The sequence below is a fragment of the Ctenopharyngodon idella genome, chromosome 20, assembly GCF_019924925.1.
Source record: "Ctenopharyngodon idella isolate HZGC_01 chromosome 20, HZGC01, whole genome shotgun sequence".
Lineage (NCBI taxonomy): Eukaryota > Metazoa > Chordata > Actinopteri > Cypriniformes > Xenocyprididae > Ctenopharyngodon > Ctenopharyngodon idella.
The window spans coordinates 30,945,182-30,954,454 of NC_067239.1; the positions used below are offsets into that span (position 1 = coordinate 30,945,182).

At 34.2% G+C, this 9,273-nt stretch overlaps 1 long non-coding RNA gene across 1 annotated transcript; it reads right to left on the bottom strand.

The window, feature by feature from the left end:
- Positions 1-382: 382 nt before the first annotated feature.
- On the bottom strand, positions 383-7,927 carry LOC127502908 (uncharacterized). The gene is made up of 2 exons (XR_007926953.1): positions 7,339-7,927; positions 383-6,126 (listed from the first exon to the last, which is right to left on the bottom strand). It is a non-coding gene; the product is annotated as an uncharacterized LOC127502908 (long non-coding RNA).
- Positions 7,928-9,273: the final 1,346 nt, after the last annotated feature.

Below are 9,273 nucleotides of genomic sequence, written 5' to 3' on the forward strand. Positions count from 1 at the left end.
GGTCTATTGTACAGAAACAGTACAGCAAATGTGTCCGTAGGGAAAAGCATTGTGTTTGGCTCGCGTTGAGGTGTTCCTGTACCTCAACTGGTGAAGTCAAGGTTACTGGTTTGATTTCCAGAAAACACAGATAAATGCATAATCTGTGTAAGCTGCTGTATGAAAGTGTGTGCCAAATGCATCAATGGATCATTAAGAAGGGTATCAAACTTGAAACTATATTTTGCACTTCATTTGAGATCGTTATTGATCAAAAAGGTGAAAGGAAGGATGGTGTGATCAGAGATTACCAGAGCCGGATTTGAACTTGGGTTGTTCATACAAAAACACTATTGTGCACCATATCGGAGCCTTTTCAGAACCAATCAGACTGCAAATCCACTGACATTTTGCATTATTTTTATTTAAAAATAGGCATATATTTTGTCCCCATCACAATGTCCTTTTTTACACACATTTGGCACTTGGCATGATCACTTAAAAATGAAACATGACTTTTTTCCTTCTCCAGAACATATAAGAAGATATTTAGATTTTTGGTCCATACAATAGTTTGCACACATATAATTTACATCACAAACACAAACAAACTGATTCTTGCACCGTCTGCTAAAATCACTGTATTTTTTTTTTTTTTGTCCTATTGGAAGCTTCATAATCTCCATCTGTTCCTACTTTCAGAGGGAAAAAAAGGATGTTCTCACTATTTAGGGAATTATAAGTAGGAATATCTGTGTTTGAGATCATCGTTCTTCCCAAGATTGTTTTGCTCATCAGTGATAAATAACATATTTTGACCTTTAGTAGTAAATTATGTCAAGAAGTCAGTGCTGTGAAACAGGAAATGGTAGACAACTGTTCTGAGCATATGAATTTAACTTTTTTTAACTTATAAGTTCTCTCTTAATATTTCAAAATTGGTGCATTGCATGTTTTTTGTTCACCGTTTGAGAAGCCAAAACATTTCTGCAGATAAAAATCCATAAGAAATATGGATTTGCAAATATAAATACGCTTCATGCCATCTATAAGTGTATATTTATGATGAAATGTGTATGCATGATAGAGAAAGTAAGAACATTGAAATGTAAAGGAATGTTTCTGGTTTAATATTGCATGATCTGGGACCAGTTGTTGTTAACTAAAACTATTAGCTATCAGTAATAAAGCTATATATATATATTAGGGATGCACCGATATGAAAATTTTGGCTGATACTGATAACCGATAATTCTTTATATTTGAAAGCCGATAACAGATATATTTGCTGATAAATCTAAATCCAGATTTTTAAATAATTTTTGAGTGCCTGATTACAAAAACAAAAGTCTTACCACTAAAAGCCATGTCCCAAACACACAATTATAATGATGTTCTATATTAGGGATGCACCGATATGAAAATTTTTGACGATACAGATAACCGATAATTCTTTATATTTCATATATATATATATATATATATATATATATATATATTTATATATATATATATTAGGGATGCACCAATATTAAAGTTTTGGCCAATACCAATAATTCTTTATATCTGAAAGCCGATAACCGATATATTGGCCGATAAATCTAAATCCAAATTTATATATCATTTTTGAGAGACTGATTACAAAAACAAAAGTCTCACCACTAAAAGCCATGTCCCAAGTATACAACTGATGTTCTCATTATAATTTTATGTAGCCGATATGACAGATTTGCGCTGCACATGTTGCATTTAACTGTATTTTCTGGATGACTCCAATCATTTTCAAACCATAATAGCAAACAGTACGCATCTGAAGTGTCTCAGCTGAAGGAAATAATCCATAATTTATCGGCTTTAATATATTAGCCAAATTCTCCTATTTCCAAATTCTCCGATACCGATATGGTGGCCGATATATCGTGCATCCCTAATATATATATATATATATATATATATATATATATATATATAATGAAAAACTTAAACTTAAAAATGTACACAAAAATTTTTATAATTAAATAAGTAATTAATAAGTTGAAGTACTAAAATAGCAAAAAAAAATCCATCAAAAATAAAAATAATTAAATAGAAATAAAAAAATACAATGAATAAAAATCAAACTAAAACCAAAACAAAATTACTAAAACTTAAAAAAATAAGAGATTTTGAAAAAATAAAAAGTTAAATAGAAATATAAAAAAATTCAACTAATAAAAATCAAACTAAATCCAAAACAAAATTAGGCTACTAAAACTTAAACTAAAATGAAAGCTAAAAAGAATAATAAAAGCTAATTTAAAATATTAATAGATACTATAATACTATATAAATAATACTAAAATAATACTTTCTGTGACATACTGGTGATTACCACAGAACAATTATTTTTAGACTCATTTTGACATTAACACCCTTATTCTGTAGAAAAGGTGGGACTTTTCTAGGCAGACAATGGTTAAAACTATTAAAATGTTTTATAATGATATTTTTGTCACAAGAGGCACGTCAGCGATGACATCACAGTATTTTACTCACTGTGCAGCTGCACGACGACAGAAACATGCGCAGCTGGAAGACAGACAGACAATTACTCACTGCAGACATGTTAGTGAAAATCATAGCATCATAGTAAAACAAGACTTTCATCGCAGTATGGTTGCGAAATTTCACAACGTCTTGGTAGCAATGTCTGGTTTTCTGATGCATTTCCAGTAGAGTCACTTTAATAATGACTAATAAAATGAGGTTCATGTCCTTAATGTTGTTCCAAACTTGTATGCAGTTATTTTGACTGAATAATGACTTAAACTTTGCCTGTTCATCACAGAACGCTATCAGAAGACTTGTGCAAAACTTGTATGATCTTTTTATGTTTTTTTTCTTTCTTTTTTTGGAGCTTTACAGATGTGTTCACTATGAACTCCAAAAAGCTGAATGAAGTTCCTTCAAAAAGCCTCCTTTTGTGTTCAAGGAAGAAAGACATTCATACAGCAACAACATGAGGGTGTAAATGACATTATAATAATAATAAATGTTTCTTGAGCAGCAAATCATCATATTAGAATGATTTCTGAAGGATCATGTGACACTGAAGACTGGAGTAATGATGCTGAAAATTCAGCTTTGATCACAGGAATAAATTCACATGGAAAACACCTGTAATAATATTTCACAGTATTACAGATTTTACTGCGTTTTCAGTCAAATAAACGCAGCCTTGGTGAGCAGAAGAGATTTCTTTGCAAAAACATTCCAAACTTTAGTGAAGACTTGAGGAGGAACTTTTTTGAATTACAATGAATTGATTAAATTTAGAATCTGGAATGTTTTTGTTACTTCTCTCTACTCTTACTGGAATCCTGTGGCCAATTCAATAGTAAAACTTGTTTTGAGTTATGCATATTAAAGCCGTATTGCTTCATGACCTTCACAGAGTCCTGCAGGCGTCACATCAAAACCCAGAAGACTAATTCGCCACCGGTTCCCTCAAGATTTTCTTATGGGTTTTTTCAGTTTATGAGTAAAATATGGTCTGTAGTAAACATAACTTGACGATGCTTGGATGTTTTGTTCAACAAAGTAATTCACACACACCCATATCGAAAATGTGAATTTTGAAGCTGTTAGGTTTATTTTTAAAAACTTAGTTTCTAATAAATAACTAGATAAGAACATTTGTGGTGTGTGTGTGCAGTTTACACTGTAGAACAAAACGTTATGTTTAGCACAGACATTATTTCACTCATAAATTGAAAAACCCCATTATAAAAACCCATAGGAAAATCTCGAGTGAACCAGCGGTGGGTTTTGATGTCATGCCCGCAGCACTCTATTCCAGTTAAATATAGCTCGGTTTCATCTACTTGGATCGTTCTGATGTCCTTATTCATGATACGATAAGCACAGTTGGGGAGCTCTACCCAGAGACACAGGATGTTTCAGGAATTAAAGGAACAGTTCAGCCATTTACTCACCCTCATGCTGTATATGAACACAAAAAGATCATTTCTGAAGAAACTTCCATGAGGTGATCACATCTGTAAAAGTCCCAAAACACAATGAAATTACCATAACAGTAGCGCATGACTTATATTCCATTTATAAAATGGTTAGTTCCTGTCCTTGATTCTGATTGGTCAATAGCTGCGATTTATTCACGATAAAACACCGCTTCACCCAACGGTTCTGTGTATCACTACACAACACCCTTAGCAACCACTTTTAGCAATGTAAACTGTATGTTCTCAATTGATATTGTTCATTGAAGCTTACTGTATTATGTAGAACAGTATTGTGAGAAAGAGATCGAGTTTATTACCTGCATTCAGATTTATCATTTTCCTTCAGGTCAGTCCTATGTTCATAATAAAAAATCTGTTTAAATGTCCGATGTATTATCTTGTCCTTTTAACAGTTAAGGGGTTTTCCCGTGACTGACGGCACTAGTCAAAGCATTTGTCAGTTGCGTCTTGTTCCATTTTCAAAACAATTCAGTCTTTTCAATATAAAAGTCTTCGCTACTGACTGACACACTCATAAAGACAGTCTTTGCCGCCATCTAATGGCGTAATAATGTAACTTCTGTTGCTGTTCACATTCAGGGACTATTTTTTCTGGCGGAAGGAGGGCTTTTAGTGAAAGTTTACTTCATGAAAGTTGCATTGATACATATTTTTGGCTTTAATATTTGTATTGTGTGGTAACCGTTTTATAAAAGCAATAAGGTACTTGAGGCTAGTGCTGTATCATGAATAAGTCACGGCTGAAGGGCGTTGTTAGGCACGATGCAAAGCGGACTTATTTACGATACAGCACAACCTCGTACCTTATTGCTTACATATGCTCTATACATGGCTTGACATTAACTTTTTTGCTCACCAGCCACTGTGTTTAATAGTTTTCCAAAGTTACTAGCCACTCATTATTTTCTCTGGCCACAATTTTGACATCAATACCATGGGCGAAAACTGCCATATAGATATTTTTAATATTATCTCATAATTTGGCAGCAGGTATATTAGGCTGCTTTCACTTTAAGACCTGACGCACTGATCCATTTTACTGTTACACATGCGTTTTCTTTCTCAACTGTTTACGTGAATACTTGCCAAGACCGGCGTTTTGACAGTATTTTGTGTGTAATTGACTGTGTAATAAGCAGCGAAAAATAACTCAATTTATTAGGAGGCGGGTTTGTGTGTCGACTCGCTGTCGGAATGATGAGAGATAGGAAGAGCAGCTGGTCTCGATTATCTATTCTGCGGTAAATGAGTATTGGAAGCGTTTCAGATATTTCAATATCGATATGTATTGATATTTTTCAGACTGACGGCAGAAGGTCTGGACTCCATCGCAGCTTTCATTGGCCAAGGACCGCTCAAGAGGACGTTTGACTGAAATGTAACGCAACCAATCACAGTTCGTTTTGTTCTACGTCATGTTTAGGAGCGTGAAAATGTAAAGTCAATGTCCCTACAATAACAGACCGGCGTGCTTCTATAAATGATTAATTCAAGAACGTTGTGCAAGTTTACAGTAACAATGGAGCCGCGAACTTCACATACTTTTGAAAATCCAGCGTTTAGTTGATCCTGGTAAGCGCTTGTAAACATGACAGCGTTCTTCTTCCATGAGGGGGTTTGGCGTCATGGCATTTGTTTCCAGGCAGGCCGTTAAAGATTGTGACACACACGTCTCCCGGACATCCTGTAGAATTCAACCAACCAGATGACGACTTCGAAACTCCTGAAGTGTTTCCAGATAAGTGTGCCATATGCGTCAGATGTTCAGCCAACAGTCCGTGGGTGTGACGTCTGAGGCCGAGACTAGTCAAGCCCTTCTGAAGTCATATGCAAGCTTTGTTTCAGTAACAAAAGCTATTCCTTTAAGGATCATATGCTTAACACCCAACTCTGAGGCGCACCGCCAATGTAAACATTCATGCATATGTATATCTTATATAAAAATGACCAATGCTAAATTACTGCCATCTGGTATTGAATCATGCTGGACCGCTCAGGCCAGGACGTTTTGCATAGCTCCAGTGGAGTAATTTCAGCAGGCACAGACTGGATGTCCTCCAAATCCTCGCTGAGCTCCAGAGCTTATCCAGTTTTCCTTTTAACCCAGTCGGGGCCTCACTGTTTACTGTAAAGAGACCAGAAAAATTATGTGGTCAATTACAGTCATATTTTATAGTCGAAGAGAGTGTGCTAAAAGCAATAATCACTATCACTATTGCTCTTCAATGCATTAAAACCTCTTCAGAACACCTCAAAAACTGCATGCACACTCGCAATGCATTAACATTGTGTTTGCATGGGGAAACACCGGTCATGTTTTCATTAGAAGATGAACCTTTAAGTCTGTATGTGGAAGAAATACTTTCTGGGAAATGTTATAATTTATGATTCCCTCTTTTCACTCCCTTCCATAGGATTATATCACCATATGAATTAAATTTAGTGATCACTGCAAGATATGTATAAGAAAAAGTGATGCATATTGCAAAGTCTCCCCAACACTAGCAGAAATGATAAGTATTGAGAAACTGCGGTGTAAAAAATTAGAGTCATTAATCAGATTTTGCATTATCTTATCCTGCCAGGTACAGAGAGATTTAAAATTAAGAATAAAAATCCTTCCAATACATCAAAGTCATTTAACGCAAGAAAACATTATGATAGAAGAATGTGTTACAGGTCAGAGTGAATTGATGCATTTAGAGTGAATTATGCATCTCTAACTGTCTTCATTGTGTAGGATGCTTGTTTTTACCACATAGTTTTACCTCATAGTTCTTAAATTGCATAACAAAAAAGCTACGGAGAAATAGTTTCTAGCCTGTTTGTCTGTCCAGCAGAGTCCAAAACATTATTGAACCTGCTTCAACATATTGTGGCTTTTCACCTCCAAACCTTAGCATTTCAGCACTGAAAAATAAATTGGTGTTGGATTTCCATTGTCACTCAGAAACTCCTAGTAAATTTTGAATTTCGAAAAGAATTACAAAGAAATGGCAAGTAACACATTGAATTAAATGTGATTTTTTTAAGTAGAAAGACTAAAATGGTATTCTCTTATAATATAGTTCAGTAATCCTTATTTTATTTTTACAGCTGACGGGCTTTGGGCACAGAATGCCTTCCTTCAGAATGCCTGAAAAGTAAATAACAGGAACCTAGAAATGTAAACAAACTGGACTAAAATTTAAATCATCCATTTCTTCATAGCCCTATCACGCCACATGCTGCAGATACTGTATATCGGCATTTCATCTCAATTCATCTGCATTTTCAGATTTTCTTCTCAGTGAAACTGCAATTTATGTTGCAACAAGGTATTTTAAGAGTTGCCTACCTTCAGGATAATCATTTGCGTCAAGAGTGATGTCTTAAAATGTTGCTTACATAGGCAGCTCACTGTGTTAGCAACAGATTCTCGTCTGTGAACGGCAAAGCAATAAAACCCATGTCAGAAGTCAGCAGGTTCCAAAAACAAGAGCATAGGAAAGGGAGGATGTGTTTTACGGCTTTGACTGCAGGGAGAGATCTGTTTTCTCAAGGGTAGAGACGGCAACACTCAGACCTTGATTTGGATGTTCATTTTTTTTGGTGGATGTGCACATTGGTGAATAGGTTAAAAAGAACATAGTGTGTTAAGTTAACTGGTGAAGCGGAGTGATTTAGTAGATGTTTTTAGAGGGATTGTTGTTGTAACTGTTACTGGAAGTGCTGCACAGTCATCCAAGAGAAACCTGGAGTAAAGTGAATGCCCCAAAAACATGTCCAGGGCAAAATCAATAGGAAAAAAATACAAAAATTACAGTTTTTCTAAATAAACTTTAACATTATTAAAAAATAATGTTTTGTGGTTTTGCAGTGATGCAACAGAACCATTTTTGGTTTCTCAAAAAACCTTTCAGTGAATAATTCTTTAAAGAACTATTTTTTCTTAATGTGAAGAACTTTTTAAAAAAATTTAAACTTTTTTTGACAATAAAGAACCTTTTGTGGAATGGAAAAGTTCCATGAATTTTAAAGGTTCTTCATGGAACCATTGATGCCATTAAAGAACCTTTATTTTTAATATATATATATATATATATAAAATTAAAGGCAATTCTTTCGATTTTTGGTTAAAATATGACCCGGACATGTTTTTGACAGGCTTTGTGAGAGCACAATGGAAATGTGTGAAATGTGAATTTATAACTCAAAGGTTCATGAAGGTCCTTTTGTGAGGTTGTGTTTAACACTTCCAATGAATGACGAAATAAATTATTTTTTTTATTGATAATTTATTTTTTTAATGACAATTTAAATTGAATTTGTGTCTTGTCCTGATTAAAGTCTGTTCTTCACACAGCACTCTAAAAAATAACTGTAAAAAACCAAACAAATTTACACAGTAAATCCATTTTCCATTGAAACAGTAATATACCCCAAAAAACAATGCATTCTGGGTAATATTTGTCGTTTTAAGAAAAGAGGCCTATAGGCTACTTTCTCAAAAATCACAAATTATATTACCCAGAATGCATTGTAATACACCAAAGTAATATTCTGTAAAAACAATGCATTCTGTCGTTTTCGAGAAAGTAGCTTATAGGTTACTCTCTCGAAAATGACGAATAATATTACCCAGAATGCATTGTTTTACAGTATATTACTGTTTAAATGGAAAACGTTATTTTACGGTGTAAATTTGTTTAGTTTTTTACAGTTATTTTACAATACAGATAACATTAACTGTGATGTGAAACAAAGGATAACATTATCAAATGATTCTCTTATTGTTTCATCAAGATCCAGATCCAGAGCCTTTCGACTGCTTTTTTCTAGGTGCACAAAATTTCAGTACTCTGTAAAAGAAAGAAGAACGACATCCTTCCTTTCTTCCTGAGGATATGACTGGAAAGAAAGTAACAAAGAATGCTGTTACAATACCTGAGCAGGAAGGATTTGACTGCACCCTATTTGAGAAATTATATCACTAACTAATACAAGATAAGGAACGATTTCTAAATTAGACTGCATGATTACATTTTGATGATATGAGTGGTGCTTGACCGTGCATAACTCACCGATTAAAAATGGAAAAGGACTAAATGACTGTTTCATGACAATTCCCTCCAATTTCCTGCCATGAAAAGGTCACCAAAATAAGAACAGGAGCATCTCATGAATGTCACTGAATTGAAAAATCAACAATCACACAAATGAAAATTTAAATATGCTGACAGAATATCCTGTCTTTAACCAAAATCAGTAATCACATGGATTTGATTGGTAT